We start from the raw sequence: 13,861 nt of genomic DNA on the forward strand, positions 1-13,861 counted from the left end.
ATCGGCGTTTCAAAATTGTCAACATAAAGATTTAAAGTGTTCCCGATGCCCGATTGCGATATAGCGCGGATTTCGAAAAAGCCGTTAAATGGAGGGATATTATGATCCATTCGTATTTAAAGTTTGATCTCTTAAATAATCCATCACCTGCACTCAACTGCCAAAATATCCGTAGCACGCTTAAGCGAGTCATTCAGCCGAATAATGGTGTAATGAGCATTTAAGGGGTGGCAGGCCTTAAATGGCCATTTAATGTATCTATAAGATCTTCCCATGGATTGGATCCGCAGCCATTTTTAAGAGTTAATCTCTCAGCACGCTTTGATCGATATATCTTTCCCATATTGGATTTTCATTAGCATATCTCTGTGTTACGTTTATTTTCGCCGCTGTGCAGAATTCATCCTTAGAAGGAAGCTCAAACAAGATGGGGAAGAAATCTAAGAAGACCGCAGGGGCTTCCACTACACCAGTTGCAGGACAAGCTGTCGTGGACAAGAAGAAGGGCTTAATATCTGATACTACATGCACGGGTCTCACCAGAGTTACTTGGCAAGACACTTACAACCTAATTGAAGCCGAAGAACCAGTAAAGACAGTAACAAAAGCTAGTGTGGATTTACTTCGGAAGTCTGAATGTACTCTCAAGGATTTAGCCGACTCTTTCCTTCACAGAATAGCGGCCAGGGAGAAAATTCTCCCATACACGGACGTAGTGCGGTGGGCGATTCAAGAAATCCCAATCTTGGATAGAACTTTCAGCACTAGAGACGAAAGAATCTTCGGATCGTTCAGGGTGGATGATCTAAGGCAAATGTATCATTTGCCCGAGCCAGAGAAGATATATAATAAGGCGTTCCTAGAGAAATTCGCAAGTGAAAATGAAGTTGAATCCGAACCCATCCGGGATTGGAGACAAAATCCGGCCAAGCACAAACACGAATCTTCCGGTAAGTACTCGGTTGATTCTCTGGCTTCTCCTTATTGCTATGCTGGAATAATGATGTGTAGATTATGGGGATTGCATGACTCTGCTAATTTTACCATAGAAATGGTTCCTCTAATGGAGGCAGCAGTAAACAGTATAATTATGGATTGGGCCACTATCCTTTCTGACAAACTAGCACAAGCTGTGCGTGATTTTAGAAATCAGACTGTCGTCTCTGAAAGGAAAATTCCCCCATTCTATTACAGTGCATATATCTTAGATACATTATGTTTCAATTCTGAATTTCCCGTGCTCGGCTGGAGGTGGACGCCACAAGATCCCACGGCTATCCACATATACCATCAGAAATTATGGAAGTCCTCTTACAAGCACCATCTGTACCAAATCTGCAATGGCTTTATGGTGCCTATTCATTATTCTATTTTTGATAAACCCATTCCCAAGATTTCCTATCAAGCTTCGTTTGATATAACAGCGGTAGCGAGTTGGTTTGGAGAGGAGAGATTTACCTACATAAGAGTTTTCGGCAGCCAAGCCAACCCACATGTTCTCCCTTTGTATATACCAGATAAACTGCTAGCAAGAGAAATCGCTTATCAGATTACGGCTGAGAGTGTTACACAGACTCTCAAGAAAGAAAAGAAGAGGGGCTGGCCCTCTTTTCCCTTGAGGTGTGGTGTCTATACTCTGCATGATCTCAAACATGCAGAAAAGGAAGCCACAAAGATTCAATCCTTAACTCTGGCGACTATCCCAAATAGGCCATATCATCCAAAGAAAGTTGCCTACAATGCACTAGAACAGGCCAAATTGACAAAATTTGAGCACAAAGAAGATATGTTTGACGACCTATTCATTTCAGCCGAAACAATAGGTCAGGCTAAAGAATTCGCTCGAATGAAATATAATGATGAAGGGCTGACTGAGTTTAATAAGCTTAGAGAACAGAGGTTGCAAACTCTGCCTCTAGATTTACTAGCAACAACCCCGGCGACATCATCAAGCGAGCCTGTTCGGCAACAGTCAAAGGAACCTCCGGTTGTAACAAAGGATCATAAAAAGGAACAGGAGGAAAGGCAGAGAAAAGAAAAAGAAGAAAGGCAGAAGAGAGCACAGGAAGAGCAACAAAAGAAAGAGCAAGAGGAAAGGCAAAAGAAAGAACAAGAGGAACAGCAGAAGAGAGAGCAGGAAAAAGTGAGGAAGGAGTCCCAAGCTGAAAAGGAAAAACAAACCACCATTGATGTCAATATAGATACTAATATTGACCCTAAATTGCTTCAGGAGTGGAAGCAATTTGACTCTATCATCAGTGGGTTGGAATGTTCCAAGGATACAGACACTTCCAAGACAAACGATACACAGGACATCACTTCACCTCAGGTTCTAAGTGGAACCAGCGGCCCACCCATTTCCAAGGATGTTGAGATAATACCAAAAGACCCCTCCGACCAAATCATTCTCCAGGTAGAAGATATTCCTCCCCTGGATGTTTTCTACAGCCCGAGGCATAAGGCAGTGGTAAAAAGACAAAGGAAAAGGAGGAAGATTGATCAACCTCCCCTTTTTCCAGAACAGACTGTAACGGGCAGCGTGGTTTGGAAGGAGGAATTCGACCCCTCCGATGACCTAACAAAACTGTCACAGTATGCGGGAGCCTATTCGGCAGCAACAATCGACAAGGCATCGGAGGTAAGTCTTCTACTAAAGACTAAGGACCAACAAATTTTCGCATTACAAGCAGAGTTGGCTGAATCAAAGCAGAAGGCAGAGCAGCAGTTGTCGACACAACAACAAGTGAACAGTCAATTAACTCAGCAATTGCAGGCAGAAAAGCAAAGGGTCGACCAAAGCGCGATCCAGAAACAGAAGGAATTATCGGAGGCATTGGCACAATTGAGGGCAGCAAATGAGCAAATGATGAAAACAAAAGATGAGCAAATCGCTCAATTGTCATCACAGCTCGAAAAGATAAAGGGCGCTCAACAAGTGGGTGAATTCAGAGCAGAAGCAGTGCAAATAAACACTGCATTAATATCCCAAATTAGGCTCCTGTGTCAACAAATCGCTCAGGCAGAGCCATTGTGTGAGCTAACGACATCCATAAATCAGCAGGTAGAGAAAGCCAGGAATGAGTTAGAACAAGCCGAAGAGATCATAACCGCATGTCTTGACTGGCAAGATTCTGATCAAGGGAGAGAAGCAAATTTGCCCAAGATTTCAGAAACATATAAAGACATACTTTTCACAGAATGGCACTCTCAGATGATGAAAGCGGAAAGGGCAGCTTCAAGATGTATATCAACTTCCAGCAATCTAGTTGATCTAGTTAACAACACTCTCTACTTAGCAAATATGATTTCCCAATGTACACCAGGAAAGATGACAACAACAAACACATTGGAACAATCATGCTATCCTGATTTAGAGGAAAAGGGGAGATTAATCGCTGGGATTAATAGTTTAACTATGGAAGCATATTGGCTCTTCCTGGTAAAGCCGCATACACAGAGAGCCGCCCTTAAGTGCCTAACAGATGCGATCGGGTATATAATTCCCGATATTCAGGATGCCACCTATGCCGCCCAGCTCAGTTCGCGCCTCAACAAACCTCCTGAAGTAGAGCCAATGCTTGCGATAAGTCAGCTCAGATTTAAAGGCAAGCAGCCTACCTGATGAATCATGCCGCCGATTGCCAGATCGCTGAGAAAAATAGGATCAAAATTTATTGATACCGATTTAGTTGCATTTCAGTTTAATAGATATTTAGATTAATTTAGTATTTATAGACCCTTTCATTGTTTTGGAAAGGGTCGGAAAGTTTTGTACTAGACTTAAAGACTGAAGTTTGCACTATTGTGCTTCAGTCAAAATTCTTTTATGAAACTGGACCAGTTTTTCTTAATTCAACAAGGAGGCTTTTTATGCAATTGTGCACTATTGTCTTTGTTGTGAATGTTTCTGCGTTGAAGAAAGAATTACAAGTAGCGATTGATATTGGGAGTGTCAAAGCAGCTCATATGGTATTTCTATCTATGTCTGAATTCATTCCTGTTATGTGAATTGTTATTTGATTATCCTTGCTATTGTTGATTGCATGCATATGTTTTAACAACAGTTCTATATTCCTTCCACTATTGGATGTTTTATGGTATGCTTATCTTTTAATCATGTATGTGTCGCTAATATAAATGATGAGTGTAGTAATACTTCTTTAATCGCTTTGCTTAACTATTTAGGCACAGTAATCTTAAATGAATTAATATCTATGTCTGATCGATGGAGTCATCTATATGCCTGTCTTTAGACACAGACCATTAAACGCTGCACTTTAAAGTTCAATAGATTCCCGGGATAGGTTATAGTTCTTGTATTCTTGTTAATAGTTTAGTTATTCGTTTACCGCTAGCTTAGTTTATAAATCATCCATTCATCCCGTTTATCTACTTTTGGGAAACTGGTCCCATTATCCCCAGTCGGAGCCACTATTCCAAACGGAAAAGGAGTTGTACTAAGGTCCGGACCGGGTGGTTATCCCCGATGTTGTTGCAGCGATTTTCGAGGCATCAACATTTTTGGCGCTAGAAGGAGGGCCATCAACTGTGAATGGCACATAAGCCAAAACCCATAAGCCATTCTAAGAGTAATCCTCCCTCCGAATCCCCTCGATCTTCCTATTTGCATACTGGTTCGCCGGTATCCAAACAAGAAGAAGAGGAATCAACTACCACTGCTCAAACCCATCATACTCCAGAACAATTAAGTCTTGAATCACCTGAAGTCCAGTCTCTTATCCACAAACTTCAGAGCTTCTCGATTTCACCACAGAAATCTGAGGTATCACAAAGAAGTGCGACTTCGCAGTTCAATTTACCTCACCCTCTCACCAGACTTCAGAGCGAAAAGCTCGGTATTGAACCCACTGAGTTCCCTTTACCCAAAAGGAAAAAGGCGAAGAAAAATACTGAAGGATCTGATAGTGAAGAGCTTTCATCCACATCCTCCATTGCATCTTCCCCTCTGCAAAGTCAACCATCCACTCCCCCATTACATATTGTTGTTCACCAGGGATTAGAAGCTTCAACATCCCAACCTGCCCACTCCTCAGTATTATTTCCTTCCCATACATCTGGAATTCCAACAGTAGTATCAACCACTGTTGCTATTACAATGGCAGATCCATGGACCAGACCTGGTGCAGTCAACATGCCTGCGCCATTGCATCCATTACCAGATTATCCTGAAAAATGGCTACCCAAGTTTAATCCAGATGATGGAACCCAAGCTGAAGAACACATCAATAATTTCATGTTAGCAGTCAACTTGAAAGGAGTAACAGAACAAGATGTTGTTGTTAGACTTTTCCCTTACACCTTACAAGGGTCAGCAGGATCCTGGTATTTCTCTTTACCCTCTGGTTCCATTACCAGTTGGAACACTTGCCAAGAGCAGTTTCTTACCAAATATGGAGATGATAGGTCTTTGGCAACTTTAATAAACGATCTCTCCAATCTGAGAATAGAACATAGGGAACCAATTAAGGAATTTAATGCACGCTTCAATAAACTCCTAAATAAAATCCCTACAGCCTCCAAACCAAGCGAACAAATTCGGAGCGAATGGTATATAACAGCTCTGCCTGCCAATATAGCCATCATTGTAGATAGAGCAGGGAAACCTACCTTAGCCGAAAATATGAAAGAAGCGCTTTCTGTGGAAAAACGCATCAATGCCCTAGAAAAGAAAGCTGCCCTGGAAGACAGAAAAGCCAAAAAATTCTCTTTCAAAGATGACTCAAAGAAGAAGACCCCAAAAGACCCATACGACATGGAAGGTTTGCAAAAGGTCTTAAAAACGTTATCAAATGAAATGGTCGAAATAAAGAAACAAGTGGCCGAAACCTCAACCAAAAGACCCTTTAGAACTTTTAAGAGAAATGAGTCAAAGCCCCCAAATGTCATATCTAACACAGACTCAGAGCAAGAAGAAGAAGAGGAAGAGGAAACAATCGCACCAACTGATGATGAAGAAGAAGTAGTAGAATGTCATGGAATGTGGGATTTTATACTCCCCAACTCCGATACTGATAATGAAGAAGAGGCGTTCCCAGTTACTACTAGGAGCAAAAGTACTTCTGAACCTGTTCAGGTATCATCAAAGAAGAGGAGTGCAGGTGCCACTACAACCAAAGAAAAAACACCTGCAAAGAAATCACCTGCAGCAGTTCCCCAAAACCACCCTTCAACTTCTAATATTCCTTCAACATCCAAAACATTAGTCGTATCCGATTCAATGGAGTATAACATTGTTGATGACATGAAGAAAACTAAAGCAAACATTACTATGTTTGAACTTAGTAAATTAAAGCATCAGCAGAAATTACTTCTTAAAGAATTGAATGTTGTTCCCTCTACACCACTTCCCAGTGCAAAAGCCACTAATGATTCAGGCCAACCTCCTCCAGGTATGGTTGAAGCTACCGATTCAGTTCTAATTGGAGATAGATCAAATTCTCATACTCCACCCTTCCTGCTAACCTATGAGATTAATAACAGAAACCTACACAACTATTTAATTGACTCAGGGGCATCATCTAACATAATGCCAGCTTCAGTTTGCTCTAAACTGAACATTGAACCCCAGAAGTCTGCTATTCATATTGTACAGTTGGACAGGACCAAAGTGCAGGTTGTGGGAGAAATTAATTCCGTAACTATCAGGTTGTCTGCTGATCCCAGAGTAGTACAAAGGATTGACATCCTAATAGCCGATATACCTGAATTTTACGGTTTAATTCTGAGTAGGGATTGGTCTGAGAAATTGCATGGGTATATTTCCACTGATTGGTCACATATGTGGCTTCCCTACAAGGGCAAGCCAAATCAAATAAGGATCGATCGAGAGAAACATATGACCCACACAGTTACTGAATTTGAGCAAGAAAACCAACCCGTAGCGTTCAACAACAACATTTTGGGGAATTATTCGTCAGAGTCATTCTTTGGAAACTTTGTTGCCCAACCATCCCCTTTCTCTGTTAATAATTTTACATCTCAAATTGAGAATTTTTCACAAACTGATAAGTCTAGATGTTTCAATGATGCTGAGAAAACTGTAAATACATTTGTTAATACCTCTTTATTTTGGTCTTTATATTTTGATGGCTCTAAGTCCAACGAGGGCTCGGGAGCAGGTTGCATTTTGGTTAGTCCACAAGGAGAAAAGACAATGCTGTCCTGTAGGCTGGAATTTGAATGCACTAACAATACAGCCGAATATGAAGCCTTAGTCCAGGGACTGTATAAAGCGATCGGTCTTAAAGTGCAATATTTGAAAGTATTCGGCGATTCTGAAATTATTGTTAAACAAGTGAGGAATTCAATCCAGTGTCTTTCAAATCACCTCAAACACTATCAATCGCTAGTACAAGAACTTACTTTGCACTTTTCCGCATTCAACATTTCCTCCATCCCCAAGTCTCAAAACTCGGCATCCGATCTCCTAGCCAATGTAGCTTCCAAACTTCTACCTTCTGAAGACTATAGCCTAGATAGATTTTCCGTAGAATTGCTTTTTAGGCCTTCAATTCCTGACAATGTCACTAATTGGAGAGTATTCAATCATGACGAGGATATTTTACAATTTCTAACTTCTGAAAAGTCCTATGATAATCAAATCATTGAGGAAGATGAACATGACTCCCAAATGAGAGAAACACCTCAGGAAAACGCAATTCCTAAGCCTGTGGTAAAGATGGAAGATCTTTATGATATTAAAGACAAGTTTAAACCTGTAACTAATGCAAAGCTTCAAAGCTCTACCCTTAGGTTTGAATTGATAAATCTAGGTACTGAACAAGCTCCTCAAAATATTAATTTAGGATTAGGACTTTCTTTTGAAGAGAAAGAGGCATTCATTAGACTGTTAAGGAAAAACAAACAGGTCTTTGCTTGGAAGTATGATGATTTGAAGACATATGATACATCCATTATCCAGCATACCATTCCCATGCTTCCCGATCAGAAACCGATTCAGCAGAAGTTAAGAAAAATACATCCAAACTTGGAGAGCCAGATAAAATCGGAACTTAACAAACTCTTGAAAGCCAAGATTATTTTTCCTGTCTGACACTCAAACTGGGTCTCTAATATGGTGCCAGTCAGAAAGAAAAATGGCGACATTCGAATTTGTATTGATTTCAAAAATTTGAACAAAGCAAGCTTGAAAGACAATTTCCCATTACCTACTATGGAGCAAATACTCCAATCAGTAGTAGGCTCTGAATTGATGTCCTTTCTTGATGGATTCTCAGGATATAACCAAGTTCTGGTTCATCCTGATGACTAGCTTAAAACCACATTCAGAACAAAATGGGGAACATATGCGTATCAGAAAATGCCTTTTGGACTTATAAATGCAGGAGCGACATTCCAAAGAGCTATGGATATAGCTTTTAGAGGGTTAATTAATAGAACAATAGTCGTCTATCTAGACAATATTACTGTATTCTCTAAGGAGAGGTATAATCATTTGCATGATCTAAATCAAATTTTTCAGCGTTGCAAAAGATATGGTATTTCTCTTAACCCTAAAAAGTCTTTCTTTGCTCTTGATCAAGGAAAGCTCTTAGGATTTATTGTGTCCAAAGATGGCATTTATATTGATCCTGATCAGATCAAAGAAATCTCTGAAATCCCTTTCCCACACAATAAAAAATCGATGCAGTCATTTTTAGGCCAGATCAATTTTGTTAAAAGATTTGTTCCAGATTTTTCTCAAATTATTTTGCCACTTCAAACAATGATTAAGAAGAATTCAGTCTTTAAGTGGGGATCAGCAGAAAAGGAAGCTTTTGATCTAATCAAGCAATCAATAATCAATGCCCCAGCCTTGAATACTCCAAATTTTTCTAATCATTTTACATTGTATACCATTGCATCCGACTTGTCTTATGCTGCAGTACTCACGCAACTAAATGATCACAATTTGGAAGCACCCATTTCGTTTTTTAGCTCAAATCTTCAGGGTGCTGAATTGAATTACTCCGATGTAGAAAAACAAGCCTTTGTTGTATTTAAAGCAGTCAAGCATTATAGACCCTTCCTTTTGAAAACCCACACAAAAGTGATAGTTCCTTTCCCCGCAGTTAGGCAACTATTAATCCAAAAAGAACTGGGTGAAAAAAGGGCAAATTGGGTCACAGCGCTTCAAGAATATGACTTAGAAATTAAACCAGCAAAGATTGTCAGGGGTCAAGGTTTTTGCAGAATATTGGCAGGAGCATCCAACATTCCAGAATCAGGCGATACAAGTCAAACTGAAGAAATCAACCAGATAAGTGCCACTGATTCTCAATCTCAATATGCAGATTTAATCTTTTATTTGAAGAATGGTTATGCTCCTCCAAACCTGTCTTATAAAAACAAAAGGGCCCTTAGGCTAAAAGCAAAGAATTTCACAATTATCGATGACGTGCTTTTTAAGCAGAATTATGATTCTATCTTGTTAAGATGCCTTGAGAAACCTGAAGCCCAAAAGGTTTTGCAGGAGTTACATGATGGACCAGCAGGAGGACATTTTGGAGCTGACACAACAGCTCACAAAGTTATTCATGCTGGGTACTATTGGCCTACTCTGTTTAGAGATGCCCACGAATATGTAAGGAAATGCTTCAATTGCCAGACTTCTAGTGGAAGACAACGTAAATCAGCTTTCCCTCTGCAACCAGTCAACATTGAACAACCATTTGAGCAATGGGGATTGGATATCATTGGGGAAATCACTCCACCGTCTTCCAAACAGCATAAGTATATCCTTACCGCTACCGATTATTTTACTAAGTGGGTGGAGGCCATTCCTTTGAAGACAGCAAATTCTGAAGCAATCATTGAGTTCATAGACCAATTCATCATTACCAGGTTTGGTGTCCCGAATGCTCTTGTTTTTGATAATGCATCTTATTTCTCAGGCAATGCTATGTTTGATTTCGCTATAAAAAGAGGATTTAAATTAAAATATTCTGCTAATTACTATCCCCAGGGTAATGGCTTAGCAGAATCTACTAATAAGAATCTGATCAAAATCATTAAGCGAACTATCGAACAAAATCATAAAAACTGGCACAAATCTTTAGTGTTTGCATTATGGGCTGATAGGATAACACAGAAAGCTTCTATAGGATCTTCTCCGTTCAATCTTGTGTATGGAAAAGAAGCAGTAATACCCACAAATCTTGTTCTTCCTTCTTTAGCCCTAGTGCAGTTCATTGAGGAAAGTCCTTCCTCTTCTATTCAGCTTAGACATGACCAAATTCTAAAATTAGAAGAGGAAAGAGAAAAAGCCAGGGTTATTCATGCCAAACATCAGCAAGTCATTAAGGCAGCTTTTGATTCACTTTCATCCGGTTCAAAACAATTCCAAGTCGGTGATTTAGTTCTGAAATGGGACAAAGCCCATGAGGATAAGGGAAAACACACCAAGTTCCAGAAAATGTGGCTTGGACCATTTCAGATCTGTGAAAAGATAGGCCATTCGACCTTTATATTGCAAGACTTATCAGGGTTGAGAGATTCTCTCCCCGTTAATGGCCTTATCTTGAAGAAATTCTTTAATTGAGGAGGTAACCCCTTCTCCTTCTAGTTTCATAGATTTTTGTAGTTTGTAGGATTTGTAGGAAATAAAGTTGAAAGGTACCTTCCATTGACCTTTTGCTGTGTTTGAAAAGTTGTCCCACAGAAGTAGCGTGGATATTTACTTTTAAAATAATAGAACTCTTAACCAAAAGGGATAATTTCTAGGAAATTAGGTATCATTGTATTCTGAAACTACAGTTCAAGTTTTGTGAACTCCTTTCAAAGTTTAAAAGTATTGTAAATCATTCTCTGTTTTCAAATTGGTCTCAATAAGGTTATCAATATCAAGATAGAAGCCAATCCAATTTCAGCATCTTCAACTCTTATCCTGTCATCCATTAACTCTTAAGGAGAAGATTGTTCATCCCATTTACTAAAGTTTATGATTACTCAGAGTGTAATTCTAAAATATCTGATATTAAAGATAAGAGGTCTTATTACAAGCCTGCTTACCATGTTCATAGGGAAACATTTTAACTGACATTACCAATACTGCATACCAAAACAGGGTAATGGCTTGAAATTACAAGACAAGGGGTCTCATCACGAGCCAGCTTGTTCAGTTAGACTACTACCAGTGAATGGCATTGTCAACAGCTGGCCACCAAACCAGGACAATGGCTTTTTATCTTATCAAACAACAGAAAAGGAAATGAAATACAAAATATGAAAACATGTTTTGAATTCATTCTGTTAATCACACTCTTAATTGAATGGAACAATGGACAATAACATGGCTAAAAGGTATCCCTGTCGAAACTATAAACGTTTGCTGGCAGCAGAGGCTCTACCTATGACAGAGGAGTTCACTTTAAAAGTTGATTTGGAGAAGTTTTCTGTTTTATCATTATAAACCCATAGAGGCTTATTTAAAACTTAGAATGTATCTATTTTCTTAAAAAAGAGAGGAAATTAGCAAAAATAGATTCATTTCACTTGGAATGCATATATACCTAGTTATATTAGAATTTTCCCCTTTGATTAGAATTCTATTTTTGGAAAAACTTTAAGTATTTCTATACTTTTCAGAGATAACTGTTTCTTCCAGCGAATCGCCAATTGTTGTGCTCCACAACAACCCCCCATTTCATAACATTTTATTTACAAAATTATTATATGAAATGGGTCCCTTTAGAAGTCAATTGGTATCAATATTGCATTATTTGTAAAAGGTCCGCAAACCAAATGAAGGCATTATATAAAACCTTTTGAAAAACCCATATTGAATCAAATATAACAATCTTTTATCATTGCGATAAAGCGATCGCAAGATTGCATATCGCAATGACATAGAAAACGCAAATAAGTGACATATGGGATCCCGCCGATGCGATTTCGCAATCGGCTATCGGCAATACTCTATACACATTTTAAAACGCCCCCATGACATAAGCCCCGATGCGATGCGCAATCGGCGATAAGCTATCGGCGATACTTTATATGCAGGCTAAGCACCTTAAGTCATTCACCCCGGTCCGATGCGATTTCGCAATCGGCAATCGGCAATATCCCATGTATAATAATAAGGCGCCCAGATTCTACCCCCGATGCGATGCGATTTCGCTATCGGCGGTCGGGGGTATGCTATCCGTATGTTTATATAACACCTATTCTCCCGATGCGATGCGATATCGCTATCGGCGATCGGCGTTTCAAAATTGTCAACATAAAGATTTAAAGTGTTCCCGATGCCCGATTGCGATATAGCGCGGATTTCGAAAAAGCCGTTAAATGGAGGGATATTATGATCCATTCGTATTTAAAGTTTGATCTCTTAAATAATCCATCACCTGCACTCAACTGCCAAAATATCCATAGCACGCTTAAGCGAGTCATTCAGCCGAATAATGGTGTAATGAGCATTTAAGGGGTGGCAGGCCTTAAACGGCCATTTAATGTATCTGTAAGATCTTCCCATGGATTGGATCCGCAGCCATTTTTAAGAGTTAATCTCTCAGCACGCTTTGATCGATATATCTTTCCCATATTGGATTTTCATTAGCATATCTCTGTGTTACGTTTATTTTCGCCGCTGTGCAGAATTCATCCTTAGAAGGAAGCTCAAACAAGATGGGGAAGAAATCTAAGAAGACCGCAGGGGCTTCCACTACACCAGCTGCAGGACAAGCTGTCGTGGACAAGAAGAAGGGCTTAATATCTGATACTACATGCACGGGTCTCACCAGAGTTACTTGGCAAGACACTTACAACCTAATTGAAGCCGAAGAACCAGTAAAGACAGTAACAGAAGCTAGTGTGGATTTACTTCGGAAGTCTGAATGTACTCTCAAGGATTTAGCTGACTCTTTCCTTCACAGAATAGCGGCCAGGGAGCAAATTCTCCCATACACGAACGTAGTGCGGTGGGCGATTCAAGAAATCCCAATCTTGGATAGAACTTTCAGCACTAGAGACGGAAGAATCTTCGGATCGTTCAGGGTGGATGATCTAAGGCAAATGTATCATTTGCCCGAGCCAGAGAAGATATATAATAAGGTGTTCCTGGAGAAATTTGCAAGTGAAAATGAAGTTGAATCCCAACCCATCCGGGATTGGAGACAAAATCCGGCCAAGCACAAACACGAATCTTCCGGTAAGTACTCGGTTGATTCTCTGGCTTCTCCTTATTGCTATGCTGGAATAATGATGTGTAGATTATGGGGATTGCATGACTCTGCTAATTTTACCATAGAAATGGTTCCTCTAATGGAGGCAGCAGTAAACAGTATAATTATGGATTGGGCCACTATCCTTTCTGACAAACTAGCACAAGTTGTGCGTGATTTTAGAAATCAAACTGTCGTCTCTGAAAGGAAAATTCCCCCATTCTATTACAGTGCATATATCTTAGATACATTATGTTTCAATTCTGAATTTCCCGTGCTCGGCTGGAGGTGGACGCCACAAGATCCCACAGCTATCCACATATACCATCAGAAATTATGGAAGTCCTCTTACAAGCACCATCTGTACCAAATCTGCATCGGCTTTATGGTGCCTATTCATTATTCTATTTTTGATAAACCCATTCCCAAGATTTCCTATCAAGCTTCGTTTGATATAACAGCGGTAGCGAGTTGGTTTGGAGAGGAAAGATTTACCTACATAAGAGTTTTCGGCAGCCAAGACAACCCACATGTTCTCCCTTTGTATATACCAGATAAACTGCTAGCAAGAGAAATCGCTTATCAGATTACGGCTGAGAGTGTTACACAGACTCTCAAGAAAGAAAAGAAGAGGGGCTGGCCCTCTTTTCCCTTGAGGTGTGGTGTCTATACTCTGC

The sequence above is a fragment of the Pinus tabuliformis genome, chromosome X, assembly GCF_031772625.1.
Source record: "Pinus tabuliformis cultivar Carrire ecotype Pingquan chromosome X, CPIR1, whole genome shotgun sequence".
In the NCBI taxonomy this organism is placed as follows: Eukaryota; Viridiplantae; Streptophyta; class Pinopsida; order Pinales; family Pinaceae; genus Pinus; species Pinus tabuliformis.